This window comes from Marmota flaviventris, chromosome 5 (assembly GCF_047511675.1).
Source record: "Marmota flaviventris isolate mMarFla1 chromosome 5, mMarFla1.hap1, whole genome shotgun sequence".
NCBI classification, from domain to species: Eukaryota; Metazoa; Chordata; class Mammalia; order Rodentia; family Sciuridae; genus Marmota; species Marmota flaviventris.
The window spans coordinates 71237023-71259627 of record NC_092502.1 but is presented as its reverse complement, the minus strand read 5'-3'; the positions used below and the strand labels follow the sequence as shown (position 1 = coordinate 71259627).

The 22605-nt window shown below is 53.8% G+C and overlaps 1 protein-coding gene across 4 annotated transcripts in view; it reads left to right on the top strand.

Annotated features, from left to right (window-relative positions):
* Positions 1-7827: 7827 nt before the first annotated feature.
* Cxxc5 (CXXC finger protein 5) overlaps positions 7828-22605 on the top strand; it is a 34144-nt gene continuing 19366 nt past the window's right edge. Inside the window, exon 1 of one of the 4 annotated variants that reach the window (XM_071612315.1) lies at positions 7828-7995. The gene's annotated coding sequence lies outside the window, so the exon portion shown is untranslated. Of the gene's footprint in view, positions 7996-8293; positions 8834-8910; positions 8998-22605 lie in introns of those variants that run through there. The other 3 variants (XM_071612314.1, XM_027927841.3, XM_027927840.3) reach the window with 3 other exon arrangements.

The following is a 22605-nucleotide window of genomic DNA, read 5'->3' as shown; positions in this document are numbered from 1 at the left end:
TTGTAACCAGAGATGGGCTTGGCGGGCTAAAGCACCGCTTGGGGCTAAGGTTTAAAATAGCGCCTCGGCCTGGCCAGGATCGTGTTCGGGTCACCCACAAGGCAGCATGGCTACCACCATCCAGCTCAGGTTTCTCCCCTTTTCTGATGATTTGGCAGTGGAGGAGGGGGCTACTCTGGTCTCTGGAAGGGGGTTCAGGCACTGCCACTACAGATTCCTGACCATGCACTGGCCTCCCATACGCAGCCCCACCACAAGACACAAAATTTGTTCCAACCATATTCTGATGGCCTCCCTCCATAGTAAACATTTAGCACCAACTGGGGGCCAGACACTGGGCAGGGCATGGGAATGGGTAAGGTCTTATCCCTGTCTTGGGCCCCAGGAATGCAAGAAGGGGTGGGTGATCAATATGCATCAGGGATCCTGTCCCAAGGACCCATGTTTCATTTATGTCCCAGCCTCACCCTGAAAATTCTAGTCCTGAGGAAAGCAAGAGGAAGAAACGCACCCACAGGCTATAGCAAGAGAGAAAGTTTAGACCTCAGGTAAGCCTTCTACCTGAGAACAGGAAGGTAGCTACAATGAGGAGGAGAAAATGTCTTCAAAAGCTAGCAATCATCCTAGAGCTTAACCTGGGAGGTTCATAGCCTGTTTCCCCTGTAGGGAGTGACCCAAGAGAATGATCTGGTACCCTCCAGCCTCTCATGCCCAGGCAAAGGCCTGCCAGTTTATTCCAGTAACTCTGTGTCCACATAGGGTGCCCATTTCCTCAGACTAACCCAAAGAATAGGGAGATAGGTCAGGGGTATTAAGAGGGAGTCCCTTTAGTTTTTCAAGGGAGGGAGATAGTTATCACCCTGCCACTCCCCATTATGCTGTTGGAAAGTAGGAGAAAATTAGTTCCAACAATAAAAGCTTTATCTACACCAGTCCCTTCTGCTCCACTCTCCCTTACTAGTTTCTGAGTCCCTGGATAGTGGCCCCTGGGACCTGGCAGGTGGGGGTTCTCCCTGCCTTTCCCTTCTTCCTCAGTTTTGGATCACGGTGGGGGAGATGGTGACATAGGAGGCCAGGTCAGTTTAGGACCACATGCCTTCTAGATGGAGCAATGGCCAGTCCTCCTGACAGAGCTCACATTTATCTAAAAAATCATCTTGTATATCTTAATGATTTCTCAACAGCCCTGATTGAAGCATGCCTAATTTAGTCATGCCGTAAGTAACTTTTTATATTTCCTTAGGGAATCATTTCACTTATGAATCTTTTCTGAATCTGCAATCTCGATTAAAAGTTGATGTTGTTTTTTTCTGTCTCCTCTGCTTCTGAGATGCCTCCCTAGTGAAAAGGGTGGCAGCAGCATCAATCCTCCCTCATTGGCCTGTCTGAAGAATTCTTCCTGGGGTGGGGGGAGCAGCTAAGCCTCCCTGGCAGTAGCATGTGGAGGATGTAAGCTGGGGAAAGGGCTCCCAGAGAGGCGGCACAGTAGGGGACATTGATAGTCTCTTGCTCATACAACCCCCCATCTCCCTACTCCTATATGGGGCCCCGAGCAGTATTATACTGGGGAGAGGGCTTGTCCAGCCCCTCCAGCCATTAGGGTGTCTCCTCACCTATTGCTTAAGAATTTGAGAAGGGGATGGGCTGAACCCCTTCAAGGATTCAGCTCACAAGTACAAAACTGGTCCAAATCCAGGTCATCTTCCTATATAGCTGCCATAGTCTGGGTAAATTACTTCCCTTTTTTTTTTCCCCTTATTAGCAAAATAGGAATGAGTTGCTAAACAGATTACCTACCAAGTAGGTAAATTGTTTTAATATAACTCCTCCACGAAGGCAGCCTTTGTTGTCCCCCCTCACCCTCAGGACCCCAGCACCAGGAAACAGGTTAGAAAGATGTTGAGGATACTCTCCCAGTTCTGAGCAGTGTCTATTTCTCACCCCATTCATTATCTAGTCCTGGTGACACCCCAGGTGGAGTGGGTGGGACAAGCATAATTATCTGCTGAGACTTGAGTCTTGCCCAGGGGTTCCCCCAGAGGGCCCCCACCCATCCCAATGTCTGGCTCTTTCCTATGAGAAACAAAGGTCAGGGATACAGCACAAGACAGGAGGGCAAATTAGATTGAGAAGCTCTCAGAATTTAGAGGGAAGGGCCATTCCCTTTGAAATGCCCCCCCCCCTCCTACTTTTGATAGTTGGGGGAAGGACTTGCCCAGGTGCTGAGACCTCTGGCTCTGACCTCTGACTTTTGACTTCTGGTGTGGGGGGTACTCAGGCCAGAGTCATGGAGCGGGGTGGAGCCCAGGGGACGAAGTGGCGGCTCTGGGAGTTAACGATTTACGAGGGGCCCCTTCCTGAGGCCTCCCTCCTCCCTGGCCCAGCGGGCAACCCGTGACTGCCCAGGCGGCTAGACACAGAACCAGTCCCACCAGTTCAAAGAGCAGTTCATCCTGGGGCCCACCCCTTGCTCTTCCTGAGCACCCCATCTTGTAGAGTCTAAAGAGGAAGGCAGAGGAGGGGTTGGTGGACTGGGTGTTTGGGGCCCCTACTCTGGTCCATTTTTGGAAATCCTGGTGGGAAGAGCATTTACAACCGTGCTCCAGCCCCTGGGGCCAGGTAGCTGAGAGGCAGCAGAGCTTCAGCAGGCCTCCCCCATACTTCACCCCATCCTGCAGGCCTTAGGCAAAGCACTTTCAGGCCAGGCTGGCTTCTCACTGCCTAAGCATCCTCCCGCAGGTCTAGGACCTTCAGGTTTGAAACATGCCCTCTCCTTCCCCCAAGGCCTCCTCTTCAGTTACCTTCTCTCCCTTCAGCAATGTTTGCCTTTCCCTCTTCATGATGAGGGGGGTGGGGTGGGGCTTGAGCTACAGCTTTGACCTCTGGGAGCACTCAGTCCCATTCCCACAGCACAGGCAGCCGAACCATGATTTTGCCTAGAGAAGCCAAGGGTTACTGTCAGGGGCATGATACCCTGCCAGATTGTCCTTACTCCCTCTCCCCCCTGTACATACTGTGTTCCTTGTTCCTGGCAGACGATGTGAAGCTATATCTATGGTTGTCTATGGCATGCATGTAACTGTGGTTGGGCATGGGAAAGTGTATGTACGATGAGCGGAGTATGATTTCTGCTCTTTCCCAGACTTTGTGTGTTGGGGCTGGAGTCCCTCTTTTGTCCCCACTCCCTTCCCTTCTGTTTACATAAGGTCAAGGCCAGGCATGAGCCATCAAACTGATTGCTCAGAAATGGGCAAGTCTGGACCCCTTGGGAGACAGACCTATGAGGGTTTTTTTTTTTTTTAATTATTGTTGTTTTGTTTTCTGGTACTGAGGATTGAACTCAAGGGTGCTTAACCACTGAGCCACATTCCCAGCCCTTTTTTATATTTTATTTAGAGACAGGGTCTCACTGAGTTGCTAAGTTCCTCACCAAGTTGCTGAGGCTGGCTTTGAACTCCCAATCCTCCTGTCTCAGCCTCCTGAGCTGCTGGGATTGCAGGTGTGCCCCACCACACCCAGCTCTGACCTATGAGCTTTTTGAATATTCCTTTTAGTTTCACAGCTCTCTTGCCCCTTCAAAAATCATGGGGTCAATGGTGAGGGAAACCTGAGGTCCAGTGGTTGCTGTGAAGGCTGAGACCCCAAAGTTCTGGGCAGTTAAGCCCCTCCCTGCTTCTGCCCATATTGGAATTTTGACTGAGATCACTGTCCACTGTGACCCCATTGAAGACTATCCTGTACCCTGTCCTAGCAGGCAGGGATGCCAACACCCTTGCTTCCATCCTTGAGACTGTAACTCTTAAGACTCCTCTCTGCAGCATTTCTGGTCACTGGATGTTTAATCAGTCCTGGCCACTAGCTGATACATGGCAGTTGTAGAAAATGCCTCAGACAAGGCATAGATTGAAATCCTGGTTTTGCTACATTGTAACATTGAACAGGTGATGCAGCCTGAGGATTAAATAAGTATGTGCACAGAAAGCAATTAATATGGTGCCCAACACATAGTAAGTGCTTAGAAAGAGGTAGGCTATAATTGTTATTATCTGACCTACCTAGAGCCAGGCTTCAGGTCTAGGGCAGTTTGGTAGCCTCAAAGAATTTTCATGGGTTGTGGTAGTGGAGAACAGGGAGATAGAGGAGCAAATATAAGCTTTTGGGGGGTTGGGATATATCCCAGTGGTAGAGGATTTGTGTAGCATGTATGAAGCCCTGAGTTCAATACCCAGTGCCATACACACACACAAAAGCTATTTTAGCCAGGTGGGGTGGCACCCATCTGTTTTCCCAGTGACTCTTGGAGGCAGAGATAGAAGGATTACAAGTTCCAGGTCAGCCTTAGGCAATTTAGTTAGGCCCTATCTCAAAATAAAAAGGACTAGGGATGTAGGTCAATGGTAGAGTGCCTGTGGGTTCAATTCTCAGAACCAAAACAAAAATTTCTCTGCAGTATGGTCACTGTGGCCATAGGAGGGGACAAGGGGCCCAAAGCAGGCCACAGAGTACAGCTATGCAGTGCATGCACTTCAAAAAGGCACCTAGCAAAGGTAGCTAGGAAGGCTAAAGGGCAGTCCATGGGCCTCTTGCATAGGTTTCTATATATGCTCTAAGTGGATGACTTTTTCTAATTTGTACAAATGCTACTGGTGGCCATGTAGGCATGGCCCAAACTCAGGCTGGAATTGACACAAAAAGCTCCCAGTGGAAGTGATATGCTATTGGTCTTCAATGGAGTTTATGGGGTGAGCTCTTCTAGGCAGAGGGATGAGCACATGTAAAGTCCTGGAAATCTGCAAGAGGGCCTTGGAGTGTCTGAGAGGACTGCTGATATTAAGTGGTGTTGGTCAGCAGAGACCTGGAATTGAAAGGAGAAGAGGGCTGGTTTGGGAAGGGTGGCCATGGTGTCTGAAAGGAATAATTTGGGAGTAAGGGGCTTGAGCTGATTCTGTGCGCTCTGGGAAGGCACTACAGGATTTGATTCAGGTGAACTCCTGGTCAGATCTATATGGGAGAAACCTCAGGAGCACAGCAAATCTCAGGGTTAGAAAACAACATCAGTGCAGTCTCACTTTTTTCCTCATCTGAAAAATGGAGATGATATAAGAAGTTAATGAGATAATATACCTTAACTGTTTAGCACAATGACCTACTGAGGTAGGGTAAGGCTTTATAAATGCCAGACATGAATTTTATCAGCAGGATTCAAGAGAGCACTATCAAGCTGGGAGGTAGCTCAGTGGTAGGGTGCTTGGGGCAAGGCCCTATATTCCATGCCCAGCACTGCAAAAGAGAACAAGAAGGAAGCACAACACCAGCACTCCTCCCTAGAAGACAGGGAAGCTGGGTACAAGGACTCTTGCTCCTCATAGGTGCTGGAGACTTGAGGAACTGGCATCCTGACTTGAAGTTTGAATGATTACTTGAAAGAAGTCAGCAGACAGCCAAGTGTGGATGGCCCAGGCCTTTAATCCCATCGACTCAGGAGGCTGAGGCAGGAAGATTGCCAGTTCCAAGCTAACCTCAGCCACTTAGCAAGACCCTGTCTCAAAATAAAAAGTAAAAAAAGGACTGGGGATGTGGCTCAGGTTGAATGCACCTGGATTCAATCCACAGTACCAAAAAATAAAAACACCTCAGCAGAAAGTTTAATAACAATGTGAGACAAGCATTCCTTTTTGGAGGTAGAAGAGGCGTAGCAAGTCAGAGTGACTTCTCTTCTTGGGGAAAGAGGATAAGGTGAGAATGGTTTCCACAAGGGCAAAAGCCCCCACCTCATCCTTCCTGAGTGTCCTCTGCTTGTCTCAACGTCCATAATGGAGAGTTCTATGTGGATGGCTTGCACTTGACATTTCCTGTCATAGTACATTTTCCATATTCTGGCCCTGTCCTCCCTTGTTCCCATCTGGGTTGGACAGGTAAGGGTCGGGGTCTCCACAGTTCTTGATTTCCAGGAGAAGGAAAAGGCTACAAGATTCACCCTCTGATCTGGGACAGGTAATTGTCATCATCGCTTCCCTGAGGAAACCATCACCATTGGGATCACCTGGTCTTCTTCCACTGTAGCCTGTAGACCTTCACCTTTGTAGTTGGGTGGAGGTGGGAATAAGGATCTCAAAAAATGGATAATGTACTCCTCTATCGTGATGTATGTAAGAAATAATAAAAAAATAAATTTTTAAAAAAGGATAATTAATAATAATTCCCTAATGGGGTAACTGTCTACCATCCTCCCATGGATCCTGGCATTAAGCTTTTTTTCAGGTGTACAGAATCAGGTTCTGCACTTTATATCAGGTTTCATGGGTTTGTAGGTTAGTTTCACTTTTTGGGTCCTAACTCGGAGGCCTGCTTTTAACTCCCAGGAAACAGGTCCTTCCTCACAGTTTGTGCCTCTGCTTTCCCTGAAATGGTAGATGGGAGTGGATTAATTGCTAGGCCATCCTAGAGCATCTAGATCTGTGATTCTGCTTCATTTTTCCTGTATGCTCAGTGACAAACAGTGCCTACCCTCTCAAGGTGAGGCCCAGAATATCTTTAAGCAGGTTAGGGGTGAACATTCAGGGGTATACACTGTCTTAAAATTGTATTTCCAAACCAAGAACCTTATTTTTACTCACATGGTATGTTTACTTGGGGTATCTTTGAAGAAGCCTGCTGGAGAGGTGGAGAGAGGCTAAATGCCTCACCCAAGGGAGATATATATATATTTTTTGGGGGGGAGGGGTGGTACTTGGAATTGAACTCAGTGGTGCTCTACTACTTAGCCAGCCTTTATTTTATTTTGACACAGGGTCTCCCTAAATTGCTGAGGTTGGCCTTGAACTTTTGATCCACCTGCCTCAGCCTCCCCAGTGGCTGGGATCACAAGCCCACCACACCCAGCAAGAAGTCATTCTTTGACACAATAGTTAAAGAAGAACATTTCAGCATTTGTCCAAGGAAGGAACTGGCTGGGAGGGGGGTATCCCTGATTACTGGGAAGAGTCACTCCTTGTGGCCTGGGATGTCAGAGTGGGAGAGGCAAACATTCCAGAGGAGTTCTGCCCTTTTACACCACCCTCACCCCCAACTGGTTTGAGCTTCAAATCCACACTTAGAAGGCTTAGAGGTGGCTGTGGGCTGCTACTCCAGGGGGACACTGACCATGGCCTTTGCCCTGGCTGGGAAACTGCCACATAGCACAAAAGGAGAGAGGAAGCTGCAAGGTGGGAGCAGGTTTCGCTTCTCCGAGGGAGGCCTGTGGCTGAGGCATCCTGGCTGCAGTTAACTCCCTGTTATCTGGACCCCAATCAAGCTCAAACTGTAACTTTTAACCAGAAGGAGGCCAACTTCTCCAATGCATTGCCCACCCCACCCCCACCAATCCTGAGAATTGAGAACTTCCAGTTTGGGATTAGGAAGAAGTCAGGGCCTTGCTCTATAGGTCCCTGAGAAGACATCCTGCAGCTGTAGGATTAGCCCAAACCGGGCAGACGAGGGGTGGTGAGGGTACTGGAATAAGGACGAGGATATACCCACTCAAATCTATGTTTTGGGTGGACGTTTATTCTGCCAGAGCTGGGGTTTCGTTCTTTCAACCAGTATCTATTGAGCCCAGCTGTGTTCCCTGCGCTGTTTCATGCTCAGAGTTCGTAGGCTCTTGAGTCTCAAGCCATTACAGTGTCGTCACCTTAACCCCAGGGCTCAGTAGGTTGGGCTGGCACCTGCCTCCCAAGAAACAAAATGTCCTTTCTCAGATCAGTTTCCTCACCTGTGAAATGGGAACAAAAATTCCGCCCCTTTTCTCCCAGTGGACCTAGTGTCTATTGAATTACAGGAAGGCGCTCTGGGAAGGGTACGGTCTTTGAACACGCGCCTGGGTTCCACAGCCCTGAGCCAAAAGTCCCCAGCCCAACGCACACCTAGTAGGGGAGGAGGTGCTGTCTAACTCTCTCGATCCTTGTAGCTTCTTCCCCCGCTTACCAGGGGGCAGAGGACGGCGGGTTTTCTCGGAAGGTGCGTTTCCAGGCCCAGGCATCACAAAAGGGAGAGGCTTTTTTTTTTTTTTTGTAAAGTTGCGCGGAAGAAGGGTGAAGCAGGGAGCGCGGGGAAGCTGAACCTGGGCGGACCTCGGCACGGCGCAGGGAGCTCCAGGCGCAGCGGCTGCGGCTCCAGCTCAGAGCCTGCGGCGTCCAAGTGGCCAGAGCTGCGCTGGGAGGGAGGCGGCAGGAGGAGGGAGGGGAGCCGAGGTGGAGGGGGGGGGGAGGGAGCGGCTAGTCCGGTCCAGGTTTTGCCGGCAGCCCCCGGGCAGCGTTCAGAGCTCCTGCCCGGGCGGGCGCGCGGCGGCGGCGGCGGCAGAGGCGGCGAAGCCTGAGCGGGGATGTAGAGGCGGCGGCACTGGCGGCAGCAGAGGCGGCGGTGGCGGCGAAAGCAGGCGTTTGAGCTGAGCAAGAAGAGCAGCGAAGCCTCATAACCCAATAGCCCGACCCTGCGTCCCAGCCCTGCCCAGCCCGCGCCCAGCATGCGCGCCGCCTGCTGAGTCCGGGCGCTGCACGCTGAGCCCTCCGCCCGCCGCGCCGCGCTCGGCTCCGGGGTGATTAGTTGCTTTTTGTTGTTTTTTAATTTGGGCCGCGGGGAGGGGGAGGAGGGGCAGGTGCTGCGGGCTCCCCCCCCTCCCCGCCTCGGGCCAGCCGCGGCGGCGCGACTCCGGCTCCGGACCCAGGCGCAGCGGGCGGCTGGAGCAGAGCGCACCGCGGCGGCAGTGCCCAGAGAGGAGCGCAGCTCCCCGCCCCGCCCCTCCCCCTCGGCCTCGCGGCGACGGCGGTGGTGGCGGCTCGGACGACTCGGAGAGCCGGTAGGTGTCGGGCCATGGCCCTCCCCCGACCCCCCCCACAGACCGGCCCCCTCCCCTTCCCCGCCTACCTCCCTCTCCTCCCCCGGGGCTCGGTGCGCGGCCGGGGCCGGAGTTCGCTGGAAGTCGGCGGAAAGTTTGGCTGCGCGGGTTCCCCCGAAGTTCAGGTGCGGAAAGCTAGGGACGGGGAAGGAGGGGTCCGTGTTTGGGAGGGGCGGGGGGCTCCCGCAACCTGAGCCGCGGATCCGCGAAGCCTGGGAGACCTAGCGCCGGTGATCGTTTGGTGGCCGCTTCTATACCCAAGCCTCCCCAAGCTGCAGTATGCTCGGTCGCAGATCACTGAGTTCAGACAAAAAGAGGGGTTTTAGGGTCGGGGACGGCGGGCTGGGCGCCGTGGAGTGGGGTTGGGGCTTTTCCTGAGAGGTGCCGTCCTCTTCCCAATCCAGATCGTGGGCGCTGGGGTGGCGGGCGCCCCGGGGTCCTCACCTCTTGGTGTTAGGCGGGCGCTCCGCCTGCGGGGGTGACTGCTTGGAGATCTCTGGCGTGCACTCCCCGCAGCAGACCCCACTCACAACCCTGTGTTTGGGGGCGATGGTAACTGCCCTGAGCGGCTTCGACCATGCGTGGCTGAGCCTCCCCCTCCTCTTGGAAGAGGCGGCGGCCACTTCTGCATTTCCCCTCCAGCTCCTCGCCCCCGCTACCCGCGGGGTGCCTGGCGGGCTGATCAAGTTTGACCTTTTTTTTTTTTTTTAATCGGTGAAAGTATCACCCCCACTTCCACCGTGCCCCGCAGCCTCTCCCTCCCACCACAGCGATGGGGAGCCTTTCGGGCTGCCTCCCAAGCCCCGCGTGGGCTAAATAGCGTGCAAAGCCAGGGAGGGAGAATGGGGGTTTTCCCCTAGCTGCAGGGCTGTTGGAGGGGGATGCGTCCCAGGCTCCTGCCGTGCAGCTCTGGCTCCGAATTTACCCCTGAAGTTCTGCCCGAGCCCCCCTCCCCTTCGCTTCCCCGGAGCGAAGGGCTGAACCGCCGCGAGAGGAATGTGTTAATTTTCTGACTGGGGGAAGTTGTCCTCGCCCGGAATGGGCTGTTTTCCGGCGGGGAGCGCGGGGTGCGCCTGGCTTTGTTTATTTGTAGGATCGACAGAAAGTGAGTGACCCCAGTTTTTAAATAGGGGTCCATCTCGGGACCTGTCAGAAGAGCTGAAGCATCCAATGAGAGAGCAAAACCTCTCTTTTTTTCCTCTTCCCCGAGAATCAGAAGGGGTACACGGAGTTTGGGTTAGTGCCATGGGCTGCAAGGAGGCACCAGTGGATTTGAGGGGGTTCTGTAGTGACTCATCCGGAAAGACCTGCTCCCTCTAGTCTCCTGCGACGAGGGTCTGAGATTCAGCAGTTTCACCCTCTTTGCCCCCAGGATCCTGGGTGGTCCAAGAGTCGCATCTTTGGATTGGGGGCTGCAGAAAGGGGGGTCATCGGACCATCCTCCCGATCCCCGCCTTTCCCTGCGCCGCAGGCGCTGTTTGCAGCCCTCGGTTTTGTAGTGGGCCCAGCCCCACCCCGCTCCTGGCGTTTGCTCTGGAAGCTCTGGGGAGGGGGGCGTGTGTGATCCTCGGTCCTCGCCCCCGCCGGAGCCGCCCCAGGGCCGCCGGCAAACAGAGTCCCTTTCAAGTTTTCCGCTGGGGCCGCCTGGCGGGGGCTGCAAACACAGTCGCTGCGGACCTGTTTGGAGCGCGATTTGAACGCCCGGCGCCACCTCAGCTGCCCCTGGCCGCTGGGGTGGGGGGTTCCGTCTCTGAAATTAGGAGCATTTAAATGAGATATTTTGGGGATCTTACTTGCCTAAGATTGACTTGTCCTCCTCCCGAAAGCCCCCCCCCCTCCAACTGCTGCTGGGAACCCAGAAACTAGAACCTGAAGCACCTTCCAATCCCGTTTTTGAGATCCGTGAGGGGAGACATAGGGCGCTACCTCCCCGTAACGGCATGGTGTTGATTTAGCAGTTTCCCTAGATGAGAATCAAGCTGGAGCTTGTTGGGGGGGGGAGTGGCCCGCTCTGCAGCTGTCACCCCCCTCCCAGAACGAAATTGTTCTCTCCCCTTGGGGAGGAGGGAGAGGGGGTTGACAGTCTGATTTTTACCCCCCCTGGAAAGGGGTGGGAACAGCTGAGGGAGGTTGGCCTCTGCATTTTCAGTCAGCCCTGGGAGCTTGGTTGATATAGCCCCCCTCCCCATCTTGGGACTCTTGGGAAGCCTCTAGCCAGCCTTGAGCCTCCCTCTCCCCCATGCCACTTTCCTTTCCAAGGTGGAGGCAGAGAGGTTCCCGTGCAGAAGACAGAGCTTTGACTGGCTGGCTGACTGACTGACTGTTGGTGGCTTATTTATGTGTGTTTGGGCTCAGTTGTTTTCCCGGCTCAGCAGGTGACCCTGGCCTGGGCCTCCTATCTCTCCTGTGCAAGAGAGCCTGTTGACTTATCCGAGGACCAGTGGCCTCCTCTTTATCACGTGAGGCCTGGAATGTCCACGCAGCCTGGCTGGGTTAGGCTACGTGGGGGAAGGGGAGGGAACTGTTGGGAAGGGTTCTGCATCCAGGGCCCAGGATGGCACAAGCCTGCTGTCTGTCCATGTGCTCCACCATGACCCTCAACTTTTTGCCTCTTTTCAGCTTTTTGCCTGTCTTTTACCCATTTGGCATGTGCGAAACTGAGGCCCATAGGAGTCTGGGGGCAGGGTTGCATCTGGATAAAGAACCACATCTGGGAATTTAGGACCCCACCTCCTATTTCATGGGAGGGTAGAATGGAGATGGGGGTATCCCTCAGAAAGAAGCGAATGATATATGCTGGGCAGAGGTCAGTTGACTTTTTAGGGTACAGAATGGGGTAGAGGTCTGGGAGAATATAGGTGAGCCAGACTCAGGCCTACTGCTAGAGCCCCGTGGTGACCAGTCAGAATTAGTTACCAACTATAATGCTCTGGAGCATACTTTAATTGGCTAGGGATAGGGCAGGCTCACTTATTGTTGTTATTATTGTTCTCTGCTTATATGTAGTTAATTTATTCATTCATCAGCCTAATATGTAAATGTTATACATACTATGTATTTCTGGGGGTGCAGAATCACTGCCCCAACTCTGTAGGCTTTTTCCGGGCAGAAGCTCCACCCCCTTCCCCGCCTCCTGGGGCCCTGATTGGGGCTTTCCCTTTTATTTTTTTCCCCTTGGGGCTCTCCCAATCCTGCCCCCACCTACTGGTCCCATCCTGGCTCTGTGTGTGTGGTTGTGTGTGTGTGTGTGTGTGTGTGTGTGAAGTGTTCTTGATTAAGTGTATTAATAGTTAAACTCTCACTCATAGCTGGAACTCACCAGACCACAAAAAGCCTCCCCCGTTACTCACGCGCTACTGCCCAACAAGAATATCCCACTAAAGTTTTTTTTCTGCTTCCCTTACTTCCCCCTCACTCTCTCTGACTCCCCCCAGTGCTGAGCCCACCCATCCAGGCTGAAGGCAGTGAGAAAGGACTGCCCCCTCAAAGACCCAGGAATCTCCAATCCTCCACCTGCCTGCTAAAGCCAGAGGCAATGTCAGCTGACAGATGAGGCTGTGTGGTACTAGTCAGTTGGTCTGCATTGTGGGACTGGATGGCCTGTGTGCTTATGACTCAGGATATGTATGTTTCTAAGTTGTGTGTGTATGTCTAGAAATTGGTGTGTTGAATGTGTGTCTCAGGAGTCTGAGCATGCATGGATCTGTGGATGCGGGCTTGTGTAGCTGCATTATACATGTAAACCCAATGTATGTTTCTGAGTCTGAGATTGTAAATTGGAAAATTGGATGTGTCTCTGTGGATCTAGGAATGTATATTTTCTCTACGTGTGTGCCTGAAAATTTCAGAGTCTGGTTGTGGTTGTGTGTATTTGTGTGTTTTGTATATGCTTATAAATCTGGGAGTAAGCCTATCTAAGCTGTATGGGCCTTCAGTAGCTGGTAGCTATGTGTTCCTTTCTCTTTTAGTATCTCTCTCTGCCCCTCTGTCTCTTCCTTTCTGGTTGTTTGAGGCCCTGAGAGAGAGAGAGGGAGGGAGTGTGTGTGTGTGTGTGTGTGTGTGTGTGTAGCATCAAATCTCTTCTACCCGGCTCCCCCCCTCCCCAGTAACTGGGCAGCTTCCCCGTCTGCCTGCCTGCTGGGAGTTTTGGAAGCCATGGAGGGAGACAGGCTGGGGCCGGGGTGACAGCGCGTATCCACGGTGATGGCAGCCTGTGATTACGGGAATAAAAGGATTTTAAGGTCATGGGTGTTTTTTTATGTTCCCCCCCTTTGGTGGAGTCAGTGGCTGCAAAGGGCCACAGCTGTGTGTGTGCAGGTTGGAAAGTCTGCCCCTGTGAAAGTGAACATGGTTATGTGGAGCTTACCTGGGAGCATGAACACAGGCGTGTATATGCATGAGCAGAATCTGTGAGAGTGAGTGTACCTATCTGCCTGCTCCTCATGTGAGAGTCTGGGGGCTGCCATCGATTCCCCTGGGGGAGAATTCCTAGTAAAAGTTGCTCCTGGGAATCACATGAACCTGGAATCCTGCAGTCTTCTATATGCTGAGGAGGGCACTCAGGCCCCACCCGCTGCTCACCTGCGCCCCCTCCCTGAGTCCAGTGTCTCTAGCTGGATACTGCCTGGGCCCAGTTACCTGGGCAAGGCCACATCTCAGGGTGTCAGTGCCCCTGGCCCAGCTCCAGCCCCTGTAATTGCATTCTGCCGCCTAATCCCCCGCCAGCTCAATTAGATCACAAATTCTTCTTCATTTCCTGCCTCTGATGCTGGCCTCCCTCTGGGCTAGCAGTGACTAGAAGAGAGGAGGGATCTTGACCCCCCCCCCCTTCTACCAGCACTAGAGGCTGGAGGGGGGGTGGTAATAAATTCCTGGTACATGGACCCTGGAGTCCAGGTTATATTTGAGGGACCAAAATGATGGGGCTCTATTGGCCCTTTTTAGACCAGCTTCAGTATCCCCATTCTGGGGAAGAAGGCTCATGTTACTTAATATAGGGGCTCTGGGTAGACCAGACAGGTCACTCTAGTCAAGTCCCTAGGCTACATCCTTTCCTGGTTTCCAGTAGGCCCTGCCTACCTCCTGATCCCAGAGCAGTTGGTGGCCACCCCTAAGCACAGCAGTTGTGACCTTGTTTTTGACCTTTCCATGTTGTCCATTCTAGGAGCCAGTAGGACCACTGTGCTCCCCTCCTACTTAGTTCTTCTAATCCCCTCCCTTGGCCCCACCCAGATAAGTGTGTATGAGCAGTAGCTCTGAAGTCCTTCAGACCTGGCTCCAAATCCTGGCCACACCAATGTCTCAGTGGATGTATGATTTATTGGCAAGTTGCGTTATCTCTACAAATCTGAGTTTCTTTATCTCTGAAACAGGGTAGTTAAGAATGGCTGCCTCACAAGACCATTTTTGGTGAGCATAGGGAAGTTCGCATAGGTGCATTCCCAGTTAACATTCAATAAAATTTGGCTTTTATAGTGATGAGTACTTCAAATCTTTCAGTGAATAGGAAGGAGAAAAAGCACTTGGCTCACACTTAGCATTTCTTCTCCATTTTGCTAATTACAGGTGTGTACCTTAGTTCTATCACTTTGCCTGAGTTTCTCTCCCTCATCTGTAAAATGGGACTGACAGAGGGCTGACCTTAGAGGTCACATGAGAGGATTAAATGCTTGGCCCCAGCAAGTTCTCTGCCCTTTCTTTCCTCACACCAAGCCTGGGGTGGATAGGACTAGTGAAGATACGGGCTCTGGGACCAGGGGCTGACCAAGGTCATGAGGCTGGTAATGAGGCCCAGGGATGACCTGCTGGCTCAGCTGAGCTGTGAGGCACAGCCTTCCTTCCCTGCAGGTCTCTGAAAATTGGTGGCTTGGCTGATTATTTTCTGGGAAGGGGAAGCTGAACGTCTGCCCCTCCTTTCCCAGGAGGCGCCCATGGCAGTGGCTGTGCTGACAGGCCTCCTGGCTTTCTTGCTAGGGTGGCTGGCAGCTCTGTGGAAGGCTGGCTGTGCCCAGATCAGCCCAAGGGAAGGGAACTGCAAAGGTCTCCCTCCCATCACTGACCCCTGCAGCCCCTCCCATCCTCAGCCTGTCTTCTCTCAATGGAAAGACAGCAAGGAGAACTCATAGCAGGAGAGCTGGGGAGACTGGCTGTGATGGAGGTGGTGGGGCAGCCTTCTGCCTCAGGGTCCCCTAGCACTCCCTGGCTAGTCTCCTGCTTTCTGTGACCTCTGTCACTCACTAGCCTGGGCTTTTTAATATTTCATGGCCCTTCAAACCAGCCCCCTGCCCCAGCCCACATGGCCCCCTTTGTCTGCCTGCCTATCCCCCACTGCGTCTGCCCCTGCTGCATTCCCTGCCTTTCTCGATCTCCATCTCTCATAGGATTCTCTCCCCTTCCCTGACATCTCTGACTGTCCCTCTGCCCCTTTCCTCCATTTTCCTCTTTTGTCGGCTGCCTCCTTCCCACTGGAACAGAAACCTCGGCAACTGGTCTGCCTGCTTGTTCGCCCCCTGGGTCTACCCCTTCCTGCCCCCTCCCCCCAGCTGTGCTGGCCGCCCTGTGAGAGCTGGTTTTATTTATTTTTCTGTTTGTTTGGGAAGAGGGCAGTGGCAACTCTGAGCCCTGGCTGCTGCTCTGCTTGGAGCAGTGAGCAGGCGGCTGCACTGGCCTCCCAGGAATGTGGCTGGGACGTCCCGCGCTATATTTACTCCCCTCCAGCTGCTGTCCCCAACAGGGCAGAGCCAGGCCTGCCTGGTGGCCCCCAGGGAGCCCTGTGCCCGCCCTCCTCTGTCTGGCAGACCCCACATAGCCCTTGGGCCCACTGCTCCCCCCTTGCCTGTGACCTCCTCTGACCTCCGATTTGCCTGGCCTGCCAGCAGAAACTCATGTGGCCCATGCTGGTATGGGTATACAGTGAGGGCACAGAGTCCTGGCACCCAGTACTACCCCCCTACACTCCTGTGCACCCCTACTCAGGGGCCTAACCTAGGTCTGTAATGTGATGGCCAGAATTATGCAAAACATCTTTCCAGGCTTCTCTTCACCAGGCCTGGTCCCTACTCTTGCCACAGTCCCCTCAACTCAGCTGCAATCACTGGGGAAGGGGGAGAGCTTGAGTGGCTGTGTCCTTGTATCACTGGTCCCCTTGGTTCCTCACACAAGCACACATGCGTGCGCAGCTGAGTGCTTGCACATACATATGCAGAAAGACTCCCTTTCCCATGGACACACATGTTGGGTTATTCCTTCCTTGGAGGCAGGTCCTTGCCTCCTGTCATTGATTCCCTCATTCATCAGATGCTTACAGGGATATTTTGAGCCCGCTCCTTGCCAGCCTTGCAATGGGATGTGGCAGTGATTCCTTCCTGTACCCTCAGTGCCTGGCACCAAGTAAGTGCTGAAGATATTTCGCTGCTGCTGTACTGAGCTGCAGCCCCCAACTATTATCACTGTTAGGATCAGATATTGTAACAATGGCAGTGACAATGGCTGGCCCATCCTAAGCCCTTGCAGGGGCAGCCTCTGTGTTTCTGACCTTTGCCTCCTTTAGTCCTCCCAGTAGTCCAGTGAGTTGGGTGCTGTTAACATCTGTTTAGAGAAAGGAGGAAACTGAGGCTGGGAGAGTTTGTGACTGACAAGTGGGATTGAGTTCTGGCAGAGCCCTTGACAGGGTACGAACACTATGAAGACAGCCAGCGTTGGTCTATATATGTGGTGTTTGCAGCATCTTCCCTGGTACCTGGTTACATATGGAACAGACTCCCTAAGTGCTTGTGAACACAAGCCTTGCTCTGCTTCCCCCTTGTGGCACCCTAACCCCTGGCAGTGGGCCTGACATGAGGCAAGGAGATGGGCTGATTGGCTAGTTGGGTGAATAAAGGAATGAATTGATGAATGACCAGACAACTCAATGTGAGGATGAGTATTCTCAAGGAAAATGGGCATGTGGGATGTGCTGGTGAACAGACTGCTGTGTGGACACCCATTGGCCCATAGAGGATTCTGGGAAGTGAAGTAGGGTCAGGGCTGAATGACACAGCTAGAGACCAACAGTCTGCTGAGGCAGTGAGGCAGGACCTATCTTCTCCATGGACCTCAATTTTTCATCTGTCAAGTGGGCTTGGGAGCCTTTGTTTTGGCTGACTGCCAGCTGGCATGGGAGGTGAGGGGACTGTGGCTGGAAGGAGGAAGTAGTGGGTGGTGAAGACAGGAAGGTGAAGCGTGGAGCTTGGCTTGGAACCTGAGAAGCAGGGAGATCAGCCCTGACCTGACCCATAGAGTCCTCTCTCTGAGCCACAGGGTGGGAATGCAGGCTGTCAAGCCCCCCTGCCTCCCATTCCTGCTATGGTGCAGGCTTGTTTCCTGACATCTGCGACATCAGTGGTTTTGTGTGCCAGGAGGAGGTGGCTTGTCCCTTGGCCTAGTCCGGCTCCTCCCCAGACCCAGACTCTCCCCGCCCCTCCGCAGCTTCTTGTTAGTTCCTGTTGACCCCATGGGAGAAACCCAGCCCCTCTCCTGCCTGACCCACCTCCCCCAAAGCTAGATGAGCAATTGGTTGACTGGACCTACATCAGTAGGAGGGGTAGACATGGTCCTCTTTCTTCCTGGGGCTATCTGATCTTGGTGGTTTAGAATTTTTAGTGACAAGAGACTGGAATCATAAACTCCTTGTAATGGAAGGATTTTCAAGTCATGACTCTTGTCATGTTGGGATTCTAGAATCACAGAACCATGGGTTTTCCTGTGGGAAGGAAGTATGAATGGTCCGTCATGTTTCAGTCTTCTGTTTGATGGTAGGGGACAGTAATGCTCTGTGGGGAGGAGCTTCCCTAAGGTCATAGAGCCTGGAGCCCTCAGGTGACACAAGCCTGGGACAAAACCTGAGACAAAAATGCCAGTTTTGCCTGCAACGGTGGACTATGGGCCATCAGGCAGTGAGGGGATTCAGGGACGGCCTGGCCTGCAGGCACAGGAGGGGTCTTCCTTGCGGCCTGCCTGCTGCCCACGCTTCCCGAGGCATCAGTGTGAGGAGGAAATGCGGGCTGTTTCTCCCAGCGACAGCCGGCAGGGCCGGGCGACTTCCCAGCTCCCCCTCTGACTCATGGCTGCCTGCAGCTCCCCTCCCCTGGGGGCCTCAGCAGCCCCATCTGTGCAATGGGGAGAGGTTTTGTCCCACAGACTAGCGTTATAGAAACAATAAGACTAGGATTCTTTTCCAGGGCCACTTTTAGGCAGTAGAGAGTCTAAAGAGTGGTCCAGAAGAGCCACAGAGCATTTGGCCCTCGTATACTGAGAAGTCCTGCTTGGAGTCACCTTAGTGCCCCAAGAAACCTGGGGGAGTCAACCTTGTTCCCTGGGCAGAAATTATGGGAAGCCAATGATAGAGGACCCAAATCATTCTTTTAGGAAGATCCCAGATTGTGAGGCTTAGAGCTCTCAGCGATCTCCCCTGACTTCAGTATACCCATCTGCAAAATGGAGGATGTTGTTGCACTAGGTCAGTCATTTAGTGGCTGTGCTGTACCTGGATACGTGCCGGATGCTGGGGAATGGGGAATCCTTGACTCCAGAAATGGGATGGGATGGGATTGGGTGGAAGGGGTGACAGGAGAGGTAAGAAGCTGGCCAGCGAGGGAGTGTCCAGCGGAAAATCCCAGCTGTTCTCAGGAAGCGTTTCCTCCTCTGGTCTCCTGGGAGAGGGACTAGGCAAGCAGGACAGAGAGCAGTGGGAGGCTCCTCGCAGTCCACGTGGAGACATCCCAGGCCTGGCAGCTGGGCGGGTGTGCCCTTCACACTGCCGAGGGCTGGAACACACCTCCCGTGCTGTGTGGTGGGGGGCCAGGGCTGCCAGGAGGGGCCCGGCCATAGTCCAGATTTTAAAGCTTTCCCCTGGGGCCTCGTGGTACCCTCCACCCTGTCCTGAGCTGCCACCTCAGGGGTGGCAGATGCTGTTTCTTCGGCCCAGGCGAGTGGGAGGCCTCCGGAAGAGCCTCCTGGGAGGTTCCGGGGGGCAGCGGGGGCGTTGGCAGCTGCTGCCCAGCCAGGGTTGGCTCACAGTGGCCTCCCAGGTCCCTCAGGCCCCCAGGCTTGAGGTGGTGCTTTGGAATTGAGGCTGGTCCCTCCAGCCCTTGCTTCCCTGCTGCTGCCCACCAAGCTTCTTGTCTCTGGCCCCCTCCCATCTCTGGCTGCGACTGCAGAGCCCCCCGGGAAGGCAGGGGAGGAGGCACAGCGGGCTCAGAACAGCGGGTGCCCGCGCAGCCAAGTATTTGCGTGAGCTGTCAGAGACAGACAGGCATGTGGGGAATTTGGTGCATGTGGGGCTGGGGGAAGCAGCCGGGTGGGCAGGCAGGCAGGAGGAGGGAAGCTGGGGCTGCCTGCAGGCCTGTTGAACCCTGCAGAGATACTGTTTCTACCTAGTCCTTTAGGCATCTTCTTCTGCCTGTGCCAAGGCAGTGAGGAGAGTGGGAACTATCCTGACTGGGGTCTGATGGTGGTGCTAACACCCGAAGGGGGCACCTTGTCAAGGGCCCAGAGCTCTCTGGTGGAGTGTGGAGCCAGGCAAGAATCCGGGTTGTACCCAACTGTGGCCTCCAGGAAATAGCAGCTGTCTTCTCTGCCCCCACCCCACCCCAAGCCTGGCACAACTTGTTTCCTGGCCAGGGTCCGGCTGGGGCAGATTGGAGGAGCCTGGTATTGCCCGGCTGGGTAAGGAACAAGCAGGATGGAGGGGGTCATGTTTATAAGCCTAAAAGCAGTGGGAGTGCTGTGGAGAGAGGACCTAAGCCCTTGTTATCCTTATGCAAAGACCCCAACTTGGTTGCCTTTGTGGTCTATTCCCAATAGATCCTATTAAACAGGACAGGGGCCCAGAGCTGAGTAATACTTGATTTTTCACAGCTGAGAGCCCAGAGGTGAATATACTGCCCTGAGGTCAAACAGTGGACTCCTAACCTTCCCTCCGCCCTCATGTGGGTGGGGCCAATGGGAAGAGGTGAACATTGGGGTTTGCTGGGGTGGGGGCTATATTTAGTTCTGCAGAGCTGAGGGGCCCCTCTAGGAGCAGCTGTTGGGGGGTGCACACACAGGCCTGGAGCTTCATTTAGTCTGGACAGAAATATCCTCCCCCCCACCCACCACCCACTGGCTGGGCGGCCAGGCTGCGGGTTTGTCCCCTGAGGGGCAGCTTGCCTGGGCCTGGCGGCCGGCGGGACAGGCAAGATGACCCGATAGGCTTTTCCCAGCTCAGGTTTCGATGAAACAGGAACCGGAGCTGCAGCCTGGACTGTGGGGGCCAGGGCAGCCAGGAGCCTGGGGGGCCAGGGCTGCCTCCCCCGCTTCTCCCTCCCTCTGCTCTGTGATGCAGCCTCCCCTTCGCAAAGGTCTGGGGAAGCAGCAGGTTATTTATCAAGCCAGCCTCCCTGCCGCGTCTGCCCGCGTCTCCCCCCCCACACCTCTTGCGCTGGCGGCCATGAGCCCAGCAGAGCAGGGTGAGCTGGGCAGGCGGGTGGCGGGATTAGCTCAGGAGACGTGAGTCACCCCATCCCCAGCAGCCCTGCGAGGCCCTGCGGCCTGGCAGGCAGAACACGCACTCACGCACCCACATGTGGCACACTTAGGGCCACACAGGACAGACATGGTCATACAGAGCACACTTAATTCTACATGGTGTGGCACAGACTTGGTCACATATGTTGTGGGCCCTTCAGAAGCACACTCACTGTTACAACCCTGGCCCCTGGTGTGTGCGTAACTGGCACAGACCTAGGGAAACAGACATACATGGTTACACAGGGGTGGGCCCCTTGGGAGGAGGCCACACTTGCCCTTTCAGACCCTGCACCAGTAAGGCAGCTGTATGTCTACTTCATCCTGTCACAGCTCGGGCTAGTGGTCCTGAGGTCATAGTTCATACCCAGGTGAGACCATAGGGTTAGTCCAGGAGGACTGACAGCAGATCCTGGTGCACACACCTATACATGTTCCCACCTGATGTGGTTAGGGCTCCCTTCCCCCGTTAAGGCTCACACAAAAGAGGCCTGACCCTCAGCCATGATGTCATCTGATTCAGTAAGGTTTGGATAGGGGCTTTTCCCTATCACCAGGCTGGTGTGGCCCTACTAGGGGACCTACTTACCCTCCAGTGGGGAGCTCTGGCCTGAGCAGAGTAAGTTGGGTAGATGGGGCAGAGAGCAGAGAAGCTGATTTCCCCAGGAGTGCCCAGTGGCCAGTTGCTCTCCCCATTCAAGGTGGGGTCTGTGAGAAATGGGGAGGGGGGTGCCAGGGATTGGGAAAGGAACAACAGCCCCTGATCCAGTGAACTGTGTCCCAGGAGTCTGTCCTCCCTGCTTACTCCACTTGGTTTTCTCTGTCCCCTTGGTTCCCAGGGCCCCGATTATCTAGTGCCCCTCACCCGCACCTTTCAACCATCACCCTGAGACTTAGAATACATCCCTGTTTCTTAGTCTGTAGCCTTGCAAATTGGTGTGGTGCTGCCCCGAATAGGAGGAGATCCTGGGCTGCTGGGCTGGAGAGATACCCTCAGTGCGTCTCTAAGCCTTTGTCCCACCACTGAGGCTGGGACATGTTTTCCTTGGCCTGGACAAAACTGAAGGCAGGCCTATTTTCCATATACTGGAAACTAAGAGAGAAAGAGTCTAATGGAATGGCTTCATGATTGTTAAGGGCTTTGGACACTGTTTCCTAATACCCAGACTGCAGATCATTCTGGGCCCAGGAAAACTTCCACCTTCTGGCTTTAGAGGTCTCCTCCCTAAGGGCCTGGACAGTGGTCAAGGAGAGAAGAGAACCCAGGCATCCAAAGGAAAACAAGACTGGATGCCATCCTGAGCCCTGGACCCTGAATTAGACAGGCCTGGGTGCCTGGCTTGGTTACTTCCTGCTGTATAATTATAACCAGCCTGCCAACCTTTCTGACCTCACTTTTGTCACCTATAAAATAGATATAAACCTCATCTGTCTTAAAGCTGTAGGACCTAAAATAAATGGTGAGGATTAGGGGTGTAGCTCGGTGGTAGAGTGCATGCTTAGTATTTGTGAGGTCCTAGGTTCAATCCCCATCACCACAGAAACAACAAAAGTAGATGATAGGGTATATTCTCATCAGTACTTACTTTGTCACACCTTCCAGGGAGTCCAACACCCTGTGCCTGAAATTTTTCTTGGCTTACTTAGAATATCTTAGCTTTCTCTAAGACTGTTGTCTGATAGGAATGCTGCATGTGCTTGATTGAATGAGGAGGCTAAGCTGGGTGGGCATGGGTTGGGCCCAGGATAGAGGAGCCTATCTCTTGGATAAATTCCTGGAGGCTTCACAATATGGGAGAAAAGGGAAAGAGCCAACCTTAGTTCCAAGGCTTTTTCTGTTCTCTAACCTAGCACACACAACAAGGCCACAACAAGTTGGACTTGAGCAGAAACTTCCAGGTTGCAAATGGGGCCTTAGCAGAATGTGAGGGGCTTGGCACCTGCCCATGTGGCAGGGCTGTTGGGACTGGAAGATCTAAGAAGTGCCAACTAGAGCAGGCATGGGTTGGGGGCTGGGGAGGTAGGAGGAAAGGGCCGCAGGAGGTATAGGTGGGTTCTTCCTGTGGCCAGAAGAGGAAGTACAGGTACAGATCTGGCCAGCTGGTATTACTCTCCTTATACGTAACCGTCAGACCCTACCATATGCTCATCAGCTCCCCATGGGCCTGCAGGGCAGAGGGCTGGGGGTC